Source organism: Sciurus carolinensis, chromosome 3 (genome assembly GCF_902686445.1).
Source record: "Sciurus carolinensis chromosome 3, mSciCar1.2, whole genome shotgun sequence".
Classification (NCBI taxonomy): Eukaryota; Metazoa; Chordata; class Mammalia; order Rodentia; family Sciuridae; genus Sciurus; species Sciurus carolinensis.
Window position 1 is genome coordinate 133,699,480 of NC_062215.1, and position 20,610 is coordinate 133,720,089.

A 20,610-nucleotide genomic window follows, 5' to 3' on the forward strand; every position below is an offset into this window, starting at 1 on the left:
TGGTTCAGTGGTAGAGTGCTTGCCCAGTGTATGTGAGGTCCTGGGTTCGATACTCAGCACCACATATAAATAAATAAAACAAAAGATCCATGGACAAGTAAAAAAAAAAATTTCAAAAAGAAATAATATTTTTCTTTTATTTTAGAACTTTTACATAATGGCCTTTGTAAATATTTTGAATCCCTTAAAAATACTGACAACTTCACCTGGAAAAATACTATTAATTATACTTATGGGAAAACAGGGGTTCAACAACTAAATGTTGGATGAGTATTCAAATGCACACCATCATGTGACAAAGTACAGGCACATCAGTAGATAGCACTTTGGTAGCACTGAGAGTCTTCCGGATTCATATGTTCAGTGACTATAATAGATTAGGGTTTGACTTCAGTTGGTATTGTTTGAAGGAGAATTTCTCTCTTACTCTTTGAAATAGTATTGGTTATTGAACCACTGAACGACAACCCAGTCCTTTTTATTTAATTATTATTATTGAGTAGTGTCTCACTACATAGTCAAAGCTGCCTTCTAGTTTGTGATGCTCTGGCCTCAGCCTCCTTAGTTCCTGGACTCACAAGGGTGTGCCACTGTGCCCAGCTGTAGTAGATAATTTTAGTTTCAATATTTCAATCTATAAAGGAAATACTGAATTTCCTTATTTTATTACAGTTTAATTAAAATTAACATATTGATAAAACATGGTACAAATGAATTGTTTCACCCCAAGGGGCATAAGAATTTACATGGCCTGAAAATATAATGAATACATTATTGTCATAAATGTATATTATTTTGTGCCTTTAAGTATTTGTCATTTAGCACAATTATAAGCTATTTTAACTTGTAAACATATATGTATGTATGTGTGTACATATATACATATATATATAAATGTTCATAGTGTTGATTTTAAATACTAGCATAGAAATATACTAGTATTTAGTCATATTAAGCTAATGTCAGTAAAAATATAATAAGCATATTTTAATATATGTGGTATTAATAGATGAGGAAAATAAATTTTCTGCCTAAATTTAACCTAGACAAAGAATTCTTGTAAAGCTACTAAAATACATGTCAGTTTTATATGTATTTGATCCTCCAGTGTCATTCTATACTGTCAAATTTATCTGATTTAAAAATCTAAAGCTTCTTATACCCTACGTATTGAAATGATACATTTGTTATTTGAAAGCAAAGCAATATATGAAAAGTTATATACCTGGGACTTTCTGCATTAAATCAAGGCAGCAGATTCACTATTTTATTTTCTCCATATGCTAATGCTATCTATAGAAAAATGTGCCTATGTAAAAGTACTCCTTCCTGCCCCACACAATATAATTTTAAAACCTTGACAGAATATGTGACATGACATTTGAGGACTGGAAACAAATAGCAACAGGCAGATGGACATATACTACCATAAATCAAAGTAGCTCCAAAAAGGCAGTATGCTTTAGCATCTCCTGGAGTGAACTTGACTTATTTGGGAACCTCAGATTAGGTTGTGGAGCAAAAACACAATAATACAAAAATAAATAATAGCCTCCAGAGGGGAAAAAAAAAGTAAGACAATTCTTAAAGTGCATAGAGAGCAAAAATAATCTTTTATTCTTGTTTTCTCTCTTTTTTTCCTATTACGGATTCCAGACAATACTGCAGTGATGATGGCCAGGATGATAAAAACAGCCATAACGATGGCACATTGCAGGAGCCAACAGCTTAAGAAATGGGAACCTCTGGGTATCCTCTCTGAGGCTGTAGACTCAGAAGGTGGATCAAATCACTCTCTGTCTCTCCCTCTCACTTTTTCTCCTTCTCTTCCCTCATCTTCTAATAGCTATACATAATCTATCATTCTATATCTACATCCATATCTATCTATATCCATGTGTGTATATTTGTATCTATGTCTGTGTCTATCTTTACATCAATACCAACCTTTAGATTTCCCCAGACCTTTTGATCCCAGACAAGGTTTAATTGCCCAAGTAATTGCTTTCTGCCAGAAATATCAAAAAGGAGCCCAATTTAGGAGATTGTGGAGAGAAAGGAGTTTGAAAAACCAATCCCATAAAGTAGTTGGTGAACCACTTGGCCCACCTGTGGCTAATGCCTGTGAGCATCTAATTCTAATTAACATATGAAAACCTTTAAGACCTAAACCAATAGATTTCTGTTCCAGTCACTCACTAAACACCAGGTTGCATACATTTCACAGAAGTGTAGCACTGAAAATGGTTTGAAAAGTGAGCTAACCTTAAAAAGTGAACTAACCTTGGAGCTATATCCCAGAGAATGTGGATTATACTTGCCGCCTGAATGAAACCAAATTAATTTCATGATACAATATAAAATTTGGAATTTTTCATGGGATTCGAAACAGACATACTTTCTTATAAGGTAAAATTAAAAATGTCAAAGATACAATATGAAATTATTAAGTGTCAGTGAACCATGATAATATTAATTTGCCAGGGAAAGAGAAGTATAAGATGATAAAGATATTGGAATCATCTGACAAATATATTAAAGTAACTCTTCTAAAAATGTTCAAGTTAGCAATGAAAATATTTTTAAAACAAGTGTTAAAATGTGCACAAAATATAGAAAATATGAGGATGGGAATGATAATTTTAGAACTGAAAACTCCACTGAACACACTCAATAGCTGCATCAAGATCAAAGAGTTAGTGAACTTGAGAACTTAAATAAAGATCAATAGTTTTTATTCAATCAGAATGAGAAGAAGACAGGGAGGTAGAGAGAGAAATTGAAGGAAAATGATGAACAGAACCTTAGAAACCTATAAGAAAACAACAAATTTTGAAACTTTTGACTTTCACAAGGAAAGGAAACAGACAGATGCTGAAAAAATATTGGATCTGAAGTCCCCTATTTCATGAGATATAGAGATTTATAGATTATAGACTTAAAGACTATAGACATAGATTCATTTAGCCTATGAACTCAAAACCAAAATAAACACAAAGAAAGTTTGGTTCAAATATAGTCAAACAGCTGTAACTTAAAGCAAAAACCTTAAAAGCAGCCAGATAAAAATGTGTCATTGCCGATAGGGGAACAATGATTTGAATGACTTACATCTTACTGCAACTCTTGGAGGTCAGAAGAAAGGGGTACAGCACTTTCTCATTTTTTTTTTTTCTTTGAGTACTGAAAGAAAGAGCTGTGAACCCAGAATGCCTTGTTGAGTAAAATTATTATCTAGGATGATGTTGAAATAAGATATTCTTGGATGTAATAAAATCATTTGTAGCCTGTAAAATGTTCTAAAATAATTGTTGAAGGAAATTCTCCACATAGAAGAGAAATTATAGAAGGAAACATGGAAAATCAGGAATAAAATGGAACATAAATTATAAATATATGGTGTTATGGTTTGGTTATGAGGTGTTTTCCAAAAGCTCACCTGTGAGACAATATAAGAAGGTTCAGAGGAGACATGACTGTTTTTGGATAATCTTAACCTAATCAGTTATTAAATCCCTAATGGGATTAACTGAGTGGTAACTGGAGGCAGGTAGGGAGTGGTTGGAGGAGGTGGGAGTTGAGATGTGGCTTTGGGGGTGTATATATTTGTATCTGGCGAGTGGAGTCTCTCTCTCTGCTTCTGATCACTATAATGTGAGCTGCTTCCCTCTGCCACCCTCTCTTGCCGTGATGCTCTGCCTCACCTGGAGCCCCAAGGAATGGAGCTGGCCTTCTATGGACTAAGGTTAAGACCTCTGCAACGTGAGCCCTCAAATAAACTTTTCCTCCTTTAGTATTGTTCTGGTTAGATCTTTTAGTCACAGCAATGAAATAGTTGACTAAGACATATGGTAAATATAATGGACATCATTCTTGTCTTTAGTTCTTTTATCTGTGTGTGTGTGTGTGTGTGTGTGTGTGTGTGTGTGTGTTTATTTGAGTTTAACCCAGAGCCTCAACACAAGCTAGGCAAATGCTCTCCCACTGAATTATATCTCTGTTTCTTTAAAATACTTTTAAAAGTTCAAAGAAAAAACTGTAAAAATTTTGTCTGTTTCAATATATATAGGTATTATTCAGCTATAAAGAAGAATAATATTATGGCATTTGCAGATAAATGGATGGAATTGGAGAATATCATGCTAAATGAAATAAGCCAATCCCAAAAAAACCAAAGGCCAAATATTTTCCCTGATAAGTGGAGAATGATATATAATGGGGGTGGGAGGTGGGGAGTGAGAGAAGAATGGAGGAACTTTAGATTATGTAGAAGAAAATCAGAGGGAGGAGGGTATGAAAAATCATGGAATGAGACAGACATCATTACCCTATATACATGTATGATTACACAAATGGTATGAATGCACATCATACACAACCATAGAAACAAAACGATGTACCCCATTTGTATACAATGAATCAAAATGCAGTCTGTAAAAAATTAAAAAACAGATAATAAAAAAAATCTAATGGCAAGACACATGATTATTACAGAAAAATAGCACATTTAGATTAAATTAACAGAGAAATTAAAATAATAAAAATTTCACCATCCTGGAAAAAAATTAAAAAATAAAAAATAGAATAAAAGACAACTATGTAAAAAAGGAAGATAGTAAAATGGGGTCGTATGGTGGAAGTATTTCTACATTCCAAATGGAGTGATAGAATATTGATTCTATGAAAACTGTTCATATCTATGGATACATTTTGCAAACTCTGATGGAAAAGATGATCAATAAGTGAATAGATAAACTAATTGAGGAAGATCCATAAAATGGAATACTAGTCATCGATATACGCAACAGTTTGAATACACATTGAGACATGCAACAACTTGGGTGTATCTTCAAATGTCTTCTTCTGAGTCAAAGAAGACATTCTGAGAAGGTTATGTAAAATATGGTTCCTTTTAAGTGATCTTAATAACAAACAAACAAATAAACCTACAGTGAGGAGATCAGTGCTTGCCAGAAGTCACAGGAGGGTATGACTATAAAGAGATAGCATGAGTGAGTTGTGAGGGTTATAAAAATGTTCTCTATCAGCAGTAAGTTGGTGGCATAGGAAATTATACATGTGTTAAAATTTATAGAATTATCCACTGAAAGAAAAGGAGATTTATCTTATAATTTAAAAACAATCTGAAAAATCAAACATTTTCTGAAGTCTGACTGAGAGAGTGGATAATTTTCCATTTGTCTAGGTGCACTCTCTTCAGTCAACAAACAAGTTATCATTTTCAACCATGTGCTATTTATAATTTCAATATAAAAATCAATTGAATTAAAGATCCTATTTTATAAAATATATTTTCTTTATAATGACTTAAGTAGACAATTTCAATATATTTTTATTGTTTATACATGCTTCCCTCTTTGCATTAACCCAAGAATAACTAAAACTATGAAAAAAGCGCCACTTCTAATGTCTCTAACGCTACATTAAAAATTGCTATCTATGCCCATTGGCCAAATTTTATTTTTAAAGTATAAAATATTGCATTTCAATCTAGTTTGTCTCTAAACAAATGGATCATATTAATGTATAATCTGATGTTATCACAGGAAACTTGAATTTTAATGAGCCCTGCTTGATTTGAATGAGTCAAGACAGGCATAACACAATTGAGTCAATTAGCAAGAATTTTGTAATCAATGTTGATTAAGAAAATGGGATAATGGTATGTGCATAATTTGGAGGCATTCCCTGGCTTGAACATTAATATAATGGAATAAACATTGGCATTTGAAGGTATTACATTGCTCTAAAATAAAATGATACATATATTTTATATTTGTAAATATTAATTCATATATCATTTATCATGCATAACTGAAAACCATTTAAAGCATATCTAAGGAGAAACAATACATTTTTCTGCTTCCATCTTCCAGGAAATCATAACCATTAAACCTGCAATGAAATAAATCTAAAATAATGGCACATGATTATTGTGATTGGATTTTATCCTACGCATCACTGATAAATATATACCCTTACCCTAGAGTTTTGTTTCATGCAATTTATATATTATAAATATGTGCTGTTCTATCAAAGTTACATTGCCTTTCTCATAGAGAGATGAATCTTTTTAACTGACATGTTTAGAGATGAAATGTATACACGTTTTCTATGTGTTAATTCTATTAGAGAATTAGAGAATTCTATTACCTACTAGTGAATCAACTGTTGATTTTAACACAATAGTTTTATTTACAAGTTTTTTTTAGAAAGAGTTGTATTTTGCTTCCTCTTTTGTTCTTTTAAATTATAGTTTAGCTATTCATTAACCTGTGTAATTTAGTATTCTTTTATTAATGATTTTGGGACATTATATATTCAACTCTATGTCAAGAGAGCGAATATATGCTTTTTTGATTGTAAAGCAATAATACCATAGTGTTTATAATTAGAACTCATTCCAAACCTGAGAGCAAAGATTCATATTAATTTATAAGAAATATTTAATTAATGGAAATATATCCAGATTATCAGATTGAGAGACTAAGCTAAAAATTAAATACATAAAATAAAACTAGTGCATACTGGTCAGGATAATAAACAATTCTGAGGGAGGATAAACTTCTGTTTCATAAATTTTGTAGGTGTCAAACATCAAATCTCTTCTTGAGTAATTGTTCTTGATCTGAGTCCATTTTTACATGTCATTTAGAGTTCCTCAGTCAAAGAAACTGAAAGTCCATTAAAATATTCTTTCTAAAATTTTTATTTGTGATCATATTTGCTTTTCCAAATGTTAAAAAGTATTATGAATAAACTTTTCGTTGTTTTCCATGTTAATTTTTATTGATATGCTTGTATTATCTTTGTCATATAAAACTTAAATGCTATCTTATTTTCATGTTTTCACAGAAGGGGTAAGATTTTCCTTTCATTTATCCATTAAACAAAGAACTGTAACATATTCTATTCTGCATTTAAATAAATATTTTTGCAAAGATAATTCGACCAGAGGAACTAAATTCTTCTATAGTATACTTTCTTCCCCAAGCTACTTTTAGAGAATTCTCACCATTTAATCACATTTTTGTATGAATTTTCTGTTCAGTTATAATACATTTTAGACACTGAGAGCTTACAAAAGGGAATTTGTTCAGTATTGTGATAGGCACTAGGATTCTTTCAGGGAAAACACAAACACTTCGTGTTGCAGCATAGAAAATAATCTCTAAGTAATTTGTAGCCTGCTGAGACTCACAAAAGGGGAGTGGAGTGCTATTATGGAAACATGCAAAAAGGAGCTCCGATATGATTTTGTGAAGTTCTCTCTGAAGAACCTTTTATTTTACAAACAACTATAGCTGTATCTGGTTTTCTCATTCTGACAATAAACCTGACAAACTTTGTGTTTCACCTGATGTAGAACATTCAAATCTAAATTGATTACTGATGTGGCAAGATTAAAATGCCACCATCTTATGTATTTAAATATTTTACCCTCTCCTTTTCTCCTTTTCTTTCCTGCCTCCTATGGGTTTAACAGAGCCTGTTTTATGATTCTGTGTTATATCCAAAATTATCGCTATGTCTTTTTTTTTTTTTTTTTTTTTTTTTTACAAATAGCGGCTTCTCTGGTTTTATTTTATATGCAATAAAATAATATGAGATTTCTTTCCAAGAATATTATAGCACTTCACATATCTTAAATGTGTCAGATGTTATAGCAGTCATTTCCAGTTTTGTCTTCCTATTTCTTGTGCCAATATTGCCATATTTTTCATTTTACATATATTTAATAAATAATATTTTTATCATTTTGCTTTAAATATTGTTATCTTAAAAAGTAGAAACATGAAAATAATTAAATTTTAACTTTATTTACTTCCTTTTAATAGGAACAAGACAGGGATACCCACTTTCACCCTTCTATTCAACATAGTCCTTGAATCTCTAGCCAGATCTATTAGATAATAAAAATTAACAGGATATGAATACTAAAACAGGAACTCAAACTGTTTGCTGATGACATGATTCTATATTTCGAAGACCCTGAAAAACCCACCAGAAAACTTGTAGAACTTATAAATGAATTCAGCAATTAGCAGTATACAAAATCAACACTCAGAAATCAATTGAGTTCTTGTACTTCAGTGACAAATTAGGTGAAAGGAAAATTAGGAAAACCAACTCATTCACAACAGCCTAAACACACACACACATACATACACACACTAAAACAAGCAAGCAAACAAACAAACAAAAACCCCTTGGGAATCAATCCACCAAAAAAGGTAAAAGACCCAAGACCTCTACAAAGAAAACTACAGAACACTAAAGAGAGAAATTAAGGAAGGCCTCAGAAAATGGAAAGACTGCCCACGTTTAGGCAGCATTAATATTGTAAAAACGGTGATGCTACAAAAAGCACTATACAGATTCAATGAAATTCCAATGACATTCTTCATAGAAAAAGAAAAAGCAGCTATAAAATTCATTTGGAAAAGTAAGAAACCCAGAATAGCAAAAACAATGTTGGCAAGGATATGGGGAAAAAAAGTACTCATCGTACATTGATGGTGTGAGTGCAAATTGGTGCAACAACTCTGGAAAGCAGTATGGAGATTCCTCAAAAATCTACCAGTGGAAACACCATTACACCACTCTTCAGTATATATCCAAAGGAGTTAAAATCAGCATAAAACAGTAATGCAGTTACACCAATGCTTATAGCTGCTCAACTCACATTGGCTTAAGCTATGGAATTAACTTAGCTACTCTTCAACACTCAGAAATCAGATGAATGAATAAAGAAAATATGGTTTGTATATACAATGGAATATTACTCAGCCATAAAGAAGAATGATTTTATGACATTTGCCAGTAAATTAATGGGTCTGGAGACTATTACACTAAGTGAAATAAGTTAGTCCCCAGAAACCAAATGTCAAATATTGTCTCTGATGTATGGAAGCTAACCCACATTAAAGTGAGGGGGACAGAATAGAAGTTCAGTAGCTTAGACAATGGGGAATAGAAGGAAAGGAGAGATAAAAGAAGAAAAAAGAGTGTAATTAATCTGACATAATTTTCTTATGCACATATATGAAAACATCACAGTGAATCTCACAATCATCTACATACACAAGAATGGGGTCTTAACTAGAATAAGAAATATTTCATGCTTGTATTATTATATCAGAATTCATTCTTCTTTCATGTATAACTAAAAAGAGCCAATAAAAACTATGAAATGAAATATTTAATATTTGAATAAATAAATAAATACATAAATGCACTTTAGCTCTTGGCTATAATCTGTGCTGTTATTGTATATCCGCTATCATTTTCACTTGAAGAGCTTCTTTTAACATTTCTTGGAAAGTTGTCTACTGTCAATATCCTCAGTTTTAGCTTACCTTAGCAAGATTTTATTTGTTTGACTTCCAAACATTTTTATAAAATATTTTTCAAAATTCTGATTGACATTTAATTTTTTTTAGCATTTTAAAGATTATACTCTATTGTTTTCTTGCTTACGCAGTTTCTGAAGAGAAAGCTCTTGTAATTCTTGTCCTTGTTCCATTGCAGAACGAACATTTTTCTTTGATTTCTTTTTTTATTTAGCTTTTAATTTTTTACAAACTGCATTTTGATTCATTGTACACAAATGGGGTACATCATTTCGTTTCTATGGTTGTACACAATGTAGACTCATACCATTCGTGTAATCATACATGTACAAAGGGTAATGATGTTTGTCTCATTCCACCATTTTTCATACCCCCCTCCCTCTCATTTTCTTCTACATATTCTAAAGTTCCCCACCCTTTCTATTGGTTTCTTTCCAGATTTTCATTTTGTCTCTGATTATGAACAATTTGCACATATTAGGTATGGTTTCCTATTTAATATTTATACTAAATCTTATTATTCCAGCTTTTTGGTTCTGTGGTTTAATGTCTGTCATTAATTTTGAAATTTTTTCTGCCTATATTTCTTCACATATATTTTGTTCTTAGTTCTCTCTTCTTCCTCTTTCTGTGATGGTAATTGCATGTATGTCACATCACTTGATATTGAATCTTATGTCTTCCATGCTTCTTTATGTTTCTCCTTATTTTTCAACATGAGTAATCTCTATTGACCTAGCTTCAAGTTTAGGGAATTTTACTCAATTCTGTTAAGTCCACTGAAAAGCCTGTTAGCATATCTCCATTTTTATCATTGTGCTTTGATTTCTAGCATTTCCATTTTCTAAACCCTTATCATTTTCTATTCTTTGCTAGAATGATATATCTAACAATATATATTATCTAACTTATCCATTAAAGTTTTTAAATATACACAATAATTATTTTATATTTCTTGACCAATTGTTCCAGTATTTATTTCATATCTGACTCTGGTCACCATGATTTTTTTTTTTTCAGCTAGTGTTTGTTTTTCCCTTTTCACGTTCCTCCAAAAATTTTGTTTCAAGACAGACATATAAAATATGCAGAGGTGAACAAGTTTATGCTTGAAAGTACTTACACCTTTCCTTCTGTTGGGTCTTACACCTTTCCTTCTGTTGCAGTCATTATATTCATGTAGTCTGGAGTTGTTAATTGTAATGGATATGCTCAGTGCACCAGAGGATTCAAATTCCTCTAGGATATCTTGGGGTAGGTTAGCATTTGGGCTGATTTGTACATTCTTCCTCCCTGGTTATTGATCCTCAGTTTTGACTTTAAATTTTCCCTTCATGATGGTCTTCCAAGAGATCGTGCCTCATGCATCTTAGCCATTTTTCTGCCATGGATACTTTTTTTTCCATGCTTGCTTGAGTGATGGTGTGTGGGGAGGGGGTTTTGTAGATGTGTGTGTATGTAGGGAGGAATATGCTCTAATGGTGATTAAGTTTCAATCTGAGTTAAGCACAAAGAAACTTGGATATCAGTGATAAGGCTCACAAAAATGTTTTTGCCCCCATCCAGAGGTAATACTGGACCTAGCACATATTATTGTTCTTCACCCAAAATCGGAGGGTTTGTCTTTTTTGTTTGCTTACTTACTTCCTTTTGTTTTCCTGCCCAGCTCTCCAATCCTAGTTACACTGCTTGTTTGCTTTTGTCACCAGACTGCAAACTGTGTTGCCCTTCTTTTCATAGATTAAGAACTTTTAGTCCTTTTTGGAGATGGGCGAGTTTGGTCTGGGGGATTTTAGCTGAGACACTTACGGTCCTCACCCAGTCAATACCATAATAGATGCTCTTTAATTCCCCCTGAGAGTGAATGACTAGTAATATATCTGGATAAGAACCCATAAATCTTTGCAAATCCTCCTCTATGTCTGTGGACCCCAGGGATCTTCATATTTTACCCTGGTTCTCAACCAACCTTTGGCAATTTAATAGTGTAGCTGGATCTTTCTACTGGATTCTGTGGCATTAGTGACTTCTGTTTGAGGGCAGCACATGCATGGGGGTTGTGCCTCTCCCTGAAAGCACCTGTCTGTCCCTAAATTTTCAGTTAGCTGTTGATAACAGTGATCAGAATCAATCAGGGCCAAGTTCTGTTTTCCTAGATGTTGAAGACTGAACACGGGAGAAATGCTTAGGCAAGCATAGAAAGCAAGTTTTATTTAAATGATAGAACAGAAATAGACTTCTCTGCAGAGAAGGGGCTCAGAACTGGGTGCCGAAGGAGGTTGGGGTGTCCTGCCCCTTTTATACATTTTAGAATTCCTTTGTTTTCACGGCCTCTCTTCCACCATTCTGTGAATGTGATATGCCGCCAAGGTGGGCCAAAGGTGGAGTGATCCTGTGTGGGAAAGGAAGGGAGTGGCCCAGGAGGCATTCATTCATTAACAACTCCTTGTAGGGAGGAACAATCCCCAGAGGCCAGGTTACCTTGGCAACAATGGAGGAGGGAGAGGTGTCCTGAAAGTATTAACATTTTATTTCTTCCTGAATAAGCCCCCAACCATTCATTACCGATACTGACTGCCTTTTGTCACCCATCCTCACTATAAGAATTATGATCTCAGATCTCTGGTAATCTTAAGAAATGTCATCAATTGACAATGTTTCATCTGACTCTCTATATCTTTGAGCTAAAAAGAAATTTACATACTGTGAGAATTCTATTTTGAAATGTAGTGATTTATAGCTAATCATCAGTCTTTTGTTTTAGAAAATTTCAGAAGTAATAGAAAAATTGTAAAAATTGTTCAGTAACCTATATATTTGCACTATATGCAGGGTTTCTCCTTTCTAAATTTCGTGTACTACTATTAAGCTCAATTTGCCAAGTTTTATCTTCAGTAGATATTGTGCATAATAAATTATAATTCCTCATTCATCAGAAAAACATACAATATGCTTTATTGGTTATAATGAATTGTGCATTTACCTACATTTACTCTTGTTTCTCATATTTTATCTTAGAGAAATGTGTTGTGTTCAGGAAAATTATATTAGCCATAGATTAAATTTTATTAATATATCTCAAAACCCTTTAATCAATTTACATTTCATTTTGAAAAGGTCAATAAATTAACCATAATCAACTGATAAATTGTTTTTATTGAGAAGCCTATAGTTTGTTATTGTAGCAAATATCAGACTGACATTTTTAGAATTATAATGAAGAGATGGTAAATTACTTAGAAATCAGATTAAATGTGCTACCATGTGAGAATATACTATAAACTAATTTACTTTTAATTTTGCTTATTTTTTCTAAATTTAAAATAAGGCACAGGTTTTAAAAGTTAGTTTTAAAATTTGAAATAAAACTAACAAATTTAATTTACATACAAATCCTAGAATACTGAGATATTCATTTATTTACAATTGTTGTGGTTAACCATAAGAAAAAAAGAAATTTAGTATCAATGTTTAGTAATTATTACTAAAGAAACTAATAACCGTATGTCTAGTGTTTCTTCCTTTGAAAAAATGCCTTTATATGTAGTGATTTGACAGAGTAGTATAATGATTAACTATGGGGATTTTAAAGCCTTAAGTTTCTGGGTTCAAATATTTTATATCTACCTGTATATATCAATATCTATATATCTTTACCTAGACCCAACATATAGTTATACTATTCTATATTATTTTCAATATTTATATATCTTTTATACAACTAAAATTATCTTTCAATCAAAACTCTGTGTTACTTTTATATTTTTCAGACCTGTCTTGATATCTAATGTCTCTTGAACTACGAGCTTGGGAATCTAAACCTCCAATTTTTGTAACTTACACCCCACTGTTTCCTTGAGATTGTACAAACTCATCTTCTTTCCAACTTGGGCCCAATATCTACACTAACACTTATTTGTTTGTTTTAGCTATAAATTTATATTTAAACACCACATATTTATAATTTCTATATATTTGGATTGTTTTGCTGTGAGAAGAGATTTGGAATCGGGCACCATTCAAAAGTATTTTCTATGGCACTGGCAGGATATATTGAATGTAAATACTTATCTTTTAAACACAAGAAGTAAAAATGGTGTATATTAAAAATGTAATTATTTACTTCCTGTGGTGGTACACACCCAAAGTTCTAGCTAGTAAGGGACTGAGGCAGGAGAATCCCAAGCTCAAGGTCAACCTGGGGGTGTAGCTCGGTTGTAGAATGCTCCTTGGTTTAAGCCCCAGTACAACAAAAGACAAAATAAAATTGAGAGTAAGAAAGAAAATTAGAATTACTTACATATATTTCCTTTTCAAAATAAATCAATTTCATGATTTTAAAGAATGAATATTGTAAAAAGGAATATTTTATTAGCAAGAAAATCTCTTTATAGGGAAATCAGAGACATACTTAGCAAAATCATTTGATTCCAGTTCCATAAGTGAAGGGAATATGACCTTCCTACACATGGAATTATAAAACATATCTTTAACATACTATGTAATTTTCTCATAGAAAATATTAAACTCTCAATATAACAAGTGGGAAAATAAAAAAGAATTGGTGCTTCAATGATTGTGCTTAATGTTAGACTCAGTGACAAAAGTTTTAGTTTTCTTATCAAAGTATATAAAATAAAAATAAAAGATCAACTACATATGCATCCTCTGCTAGTGACATTTCAGTCGATGATGGACCACATGTTTAATGGTGGTGCCAAAAGATTATAATGGAGGTGAGAATTCCCTATGGACTAGTGACACACTTATGACCACATTGGAACGGAAGTCATTACTCATGTGACTGTGGGGATGTTGGTGTAAGGAAACCTGCAGTTCTACCAGTGGTACAAAGGTTCAGAACACAAATTATGCACAGTACTTAATACTTGATAATGATAAGAGGTGTCTATGTTGTTCTTTTTATTTACTGTATTATACTTATTATCACTATTTGAGTGTATTCCTACTTATTAAAAAGTGGGGGGACAGTTAAATAACCTCAGGTAGGTCTCAAGGTGTTCTGGAAGGCACTGTTATCATGGGAGAGGGCAGCTCCTTGAACTCCATCAACCCTGAATTCCCCACAGTGGGACAGGTGTGGAGGCAGCATACAGAGATATCAAGACCCTGATGTTGGATAGGCCTAGGTTAATGAGTATGTTTGTGTCTTTATTTATTTATTTATTTTACCAAAAAGCTTAAAAAGCAAAATTAAAAAATTTAAAAACAAAGAAGCTTATAGAATGAAGATTTAAAGAAATAAAATACTGTTTTATATCTGTACAATGTTTGTTTTACTATATGAACCAAAATGTTAAAAAATTAAAGTTGATTAAATATAAAGTTAGAGCTGGGTGGGTATGTGGCTCAGTGGTAGAGCACTTGCCTGGCATGTGTGAGGCAATGGGGTTGATTCTCAGCACCACATATAAACAAATGAATAAAATAAAAGATCTACTGACATCTAAAAATTTTTTTTAAAAAATGTTTAAATAAATAAATTAATAATGTTAGAGTTAACTAAATTTAATTTATTGTTCAAGGAAAAGTTAAAAATTTAGTGCAGCCTCTGTTTCACTGTTTATTTTCGGTTTACAGTAGTGTACAACAATGTTCTTTCTAGGCCTTCAGATTCTCCTAGCACTCACTCACTGACTCACCCAGAGCAACAAGTCCTGAAAGGTCTGTTCCCAGTAGCACTCCATACGAGTGTGCCATTTTTCATGGTTTATGCCATATTTTTACTCTTCACTTATGTGTTTAGAAACAAATAGTACTAATTGCCTATAAGCTTCACTACAGTAACATGCTGTACAGTTTTATACCCTAGGAACAATTCACTGAACCAAACCACCTAGAGTAGTAGTAGTTACACCATCTAGACATGCATGAATACTCCATGAGTTTCACATCACAACCAAAGGGCCTAACAAAACACATCATTCCAAAAGCATATTCACATCACTAAGTGATGTATGACTGCTTACATCATTTAGAAAATACTATGGAAAATGCAACAATACTTATTTTATAACTTCAGAAAAATTCTCTGCATTATATAATTGAATCATAATATAGAAAGGTGATTCAGATTCATTTAGTATTTAAAATGTTTCTCTCGGGGATTTAAAGATTTTAAGTTAACCAGCATATAAACATAAAATAGTATGTTCAAGCAATTCTGATTTTATTTTATGAAACTGTGGTGTGGGTCAAAAAAGAATAGGTAGCAGAAAAAGTGTACAATCCATTGTTCACCATACTGAATAATTTTTTATCTTCATAATGTCATATTTTCATTTGTAAAGTATGAAAAAAATTCACCTTGCAATTTCCTGTTGTCATATAGTTTACATAGATATTATTTTATGCTTTTACACTTATTTTATTTCTTCAATAAATAATCACGAAAATAATATTACTGGTTAAGGATTTACCATTATGGTCTTCTAGCAGGGGGAGCTCGAATGAATCAGAAACTTTCTTAAAAACTTTCACAACTAATACTTTCACCAGCAGTACTATAATAGAGGACAAAATTTGTTACAGGCCACCAAATTATAATTTTTTTCAAGTTCATTAGATTAATAGTAATCTTGAACAACACTCTTTCCTGCCCTATTCACTCTTGGCTACTTAATTTTGTACAAATAGACTTTACCTGTAATCTTGGTAACTTAGTTATGTAATGAAGTGCATGGTTATAAAATGCACATGTCAAGTCAAATGTACTAATTAAATGTCAAATTCTTACATTTTGAAAACAGTTTTCAGATATGTCCTGCACACATTTATTTTAGTGGCTATTAACTATACATCCTCTTCTGTGGCATTGAGAAGATGTGAACATAATATAAAATTTATATATAAATATAAATACATAATCAAAAGTATAGTTTATATACATTAATTTTTATTATAACCTTTATTTCTATACTGTTATTTCCTTACTTTGTTATATAGTCTTATATTATCACTAACATTTTGAACTAATAAGCAGATAATCATAATATCAATAAAGAAAATAAAAGGGTAAAATAAAACCAAAACATGGCCCTATATATCAGTACAAATTGTATTATTACACAAATCTGTAAACTGTATGGCAATCTATTTTTTGCTAAGAAATTGCTGCTAGGTGTTTACTAATGATTAGCATAAAAGTGGCTATAATTTTTCAGGTTGTAATTAGTTATGGTAACTGACTCAGATCAAGGACTGGGCCATCATCTGTCTCAGATTATAAATGCAAGACATTACTTGCTCTCTTCCAGTCAAGGCAATTCATTAGTTATGCTGTTTGAGAGCAGCTGTACCCTTTGAGATGTGATTTATTCAGATTCTCTCAATATTACTGCAGAAGCATGGGGAGATAAGTGATTTGATGAGGCTATGTATTTACTGTCAAATGCCATTATATTTTGAATGTGCAATAGCAGTGATAGGAAGTTTGGTTTTCAAAGGCAAAGGATTAAATCAAATGAGGAAAAGCCCAGAAAATCCAAATGTACAAAATCATATATCTTATAGGCATAGACTTTTTTATTATGGAGCTCATTAAATTTTTACTTGCAATTGTGCTCACTATTGTGAAGAGTAGATGCATTGTTTAAAATGTAAACATGATTGTTACACAATTGTTACAAATATAATTCTTTAAAAGGGAAGCATAGAAAGCACAATTTATTACCAATATAAACTGTCAAATATTTACCAAATGAAAAAAATTATAATTGTTCTATGTATTTTTTTATAATTTAACTTATGTAAACATAATTCTTAAAACAATAAAAATAATTTAACTTGAAATGGACTGTACCTATACAACTTGATTGTAAATATGTTCTTGAGTTTGTGTGATGTTGGATGAGCAAATCAAATGTTTTCTTCCAATACCTATCAATACCTATCTATAAGGTCATTGAAGAAAAACAGTATTATATTTTAACATATTGTAGTAGCTGGAGGCATTAAGAGAAATTACCTTAAATTTCCAAAATTTTTGTCCTTTTAACCTTTGTTATCAGTCTAGATTTTGAAGAATGTATATAGTTTGCATGTAGTATGTAGGTATATTTTATATACATACAAATGCATATTATGTATGCTGTCCATTAGATAGAACTTGTCCAGTTTAAAGGAGCTTCTGAGGTCCCACTCTGCATGTCTTCTTCAGTTTCTCCTGTCCTTGAGGCCCTGTTGAGTGACTAATGCCTAAGTCCTGATTGGCCACTTTTTAAAGGGTTTTTAAAATTTTATTTTATTATGATAAGACACTTAAAATGAGATCCATCATTTTAACAAATGTTAAATGCACAGTACATTATTGCTGATTATGAATACTATGTGTATAACAAATTTCTTTTAATTTTGCTTACTTTATTTTAGTGCAGTATAATAGTGGGGTTCATTTTGACATATTCATTTGTATATAACAATTTTTTTCATTTCAATCCTTAGAACATTCACTTCCTTCCTTCCTCCCTCCCTGGATCCCTTTCTTATATTTTATCAATCTTTCTTCCATCTCTTACTTATTAATTCACTTGTTTGATGTAGTAGAGTTATATATAAAATTGGAATACAGTATGGTGTATTCACACATGCTCCTAGCAACATTTGGTCAGCTTCATTCCCCAGTTCTTCCTCTTTCCCCACCTCCTACCTCCCCTTTGATCTCCAGTTTCTATTTACTGATCTCCCTTCTATTTTTGTGAAATCCCTTTTTCTTATTACTTCTTTTCTCTCTAGTGTCTATATATGAGAGAAAACTTTTGAACCTGTGTTTCTCTCTAGTTTAGTTCACTTAGCATGATGTGCTCCAGATTCATCCATTTTCCAGGAAAAGGCATAATTTCATTCTTCTTTATGAGTGGACTCCATTGTATTGCAAATTTCTTTATAAACCACCAATTTAGCCCAGTGCACATACAGCAGAACTGGAAAGTTAGCGCGAAGAGATTGTAGTCACATAACAGAAAAACACCTCCAGCCAGTGCTTGAATACTAATGCTCTTCAACCTCTATGCTCTGATGTCATTATATTCTTCTAGATTCCTTGAAGGGAGAACAGACATGCTCCAATGATCATTTTTTCTCAAATCTATTAAGGCATGCAATGTGAAGATTCTCCAATGATTATATATTAAATGATTTATCTTTTCTATATAAAATACTAACAAAAGTAAATTTACTCTGTAGTTACTAAGTATGAAAAAATGGTTTCCTTGGTGTAAAAAAAAAAAAATTTGTTTTCTCAACCAAAGAGCCCATTCTCAGTTTTATATGATTTGGAGGAATAAACTCAGCAAGAGTTGCTGAAGGGGAGAGAAAATAAGGGGAGAGATAAAGAGAAAAACAGTCCACTAGGCAGCGATCACTGAAATCAACAGCAAACAACTCAGGACTGCATCTAAAAATGTAAACTTCTACAAATACTACCTGTGGACTTTTCTGTATTCTAACTAATGAGCCAAGAAATTTGAATGCAACATAATCCTTTATGTATATTTTCTGGGGAAGAAACATACATATATTTGTGTAATACTAAAAAAATGGAAGGTTATAAAAATGCAGAAAATGGGAAATCCTAGAGTCTAGATTAGAGAGTAAGGGTAATTGAACTAAGCCTTAAAGAAGGAATAAACAGGAGTAAACATTTGATAAAAAAAGAATGAGAGGCCAATGAAATGGTCCAAGGAATAGGATAGGTTTTCTCAATTGGTTTTTGACAATCCACATTTTGAGAAAGAGTAATCATCATAATTGAAATTGGAAACCTTATTGTGTGCCAGACACATGTCACCTACATTTATAATCATTTTGAAGGACTTAAAGTACTATGCATTGACTAATTCATAGGAATTTTATTAACTCATTTAACATTTCAAAAATCCATTATAAGTTTGGTGTGACTACTGCAACATGTTATGAGCAAAGAAAATGATACAAAGACAGGGAATCGTCCCATAATTCACAGAGCAAAGCAAATGATAGATCCAATACTTAGATTCTGTCAAGTTTACTTCAGACCTATGGTTTTAACCAGAATGGCAACTTCTTCCTTTAAGGGAATAAATAATAGCTGACTGTTATTGAACATATATAATCTCTGTATCTCAGCATCAACAGAGTAAAATCTAAAACATAGAATGAAGTTTCTTAAGTCATCATCAATACACAGTAATTCACAATTAGAAACACAAGAATTTCAACTAAACCTTATGGAGAGGAGCAAAATATGTTACAAATGTGTTACAACTAAACACAGCATTTTGCAAGTCCCTCCCTTAAAAAGTAGAGGGCCTTATACTATTCATTCACATGAAATTACAAATTAATTAAAGAATTTCAAAGAAAATGGTAGAAAACTCATATGGATTATTATGCACATTTGCTTTGTATGGCTTAAGGAAAATTTTTCTATGAAATATCTTATATATCCATACTAAAAATGTAAGCTTGAAAATTAGCTGTACTAACTTAGTGTCTTTAGTGACCGGTGGTCACAACTTTTTCCCATCAGTATATTAGATATTAACACCATGCAAGTGTATTAATTAGTTTGATTAGATCTAAAAATACTGTTAATAATACCTTTTTTAAATTGACGATTCTAATGTTTTCATGATGGCTCTAAATTCCAAAAAAGAAAAAGATGATAAAATAGGAGCCTTGATTTTTCTGCTTTTCCTTTTAAGTATGGAAAACCACAGATAATATTCTTTAATAAGTACAGAAATATTTTTTGCCTTAATATTGTACAGACTTTAATCTGACGTTATTCCCTAAACAGAAATTTTTTAAAAAAGTATTTGTTATATATGTTCATAGAAGACATTTTCTCCCAAACTGTATCTACTTAGGCATATTTTGAAAAATATGATCTTTTTAATGTAGCACCATACTTCTTTATCATTATTTTATAGGGCACTCCTTTTTAAAAATGTTTTAAATTTGTTCTAATTAGTTATAAATGATAGTAGGATGCATTTTGATAAATCTCCATCCATTAGCTGAAATATGTTTTTAAATTCAGCTAAATTAAATTTATTTTATTTGTGCTTTTTATGTCCTATTTAAACTTTTTTTAAAATGCTTTTTAAAAGAAATTTATTTTTCCTATAGTACTGTACTGACATCTTGGTGATAAGTAAAATGATTATACAGTAAGATGATGATATATGTAGCTGGTTACTGACGTTTGTTCCTTAAATCTATTTTTCTATTCTTG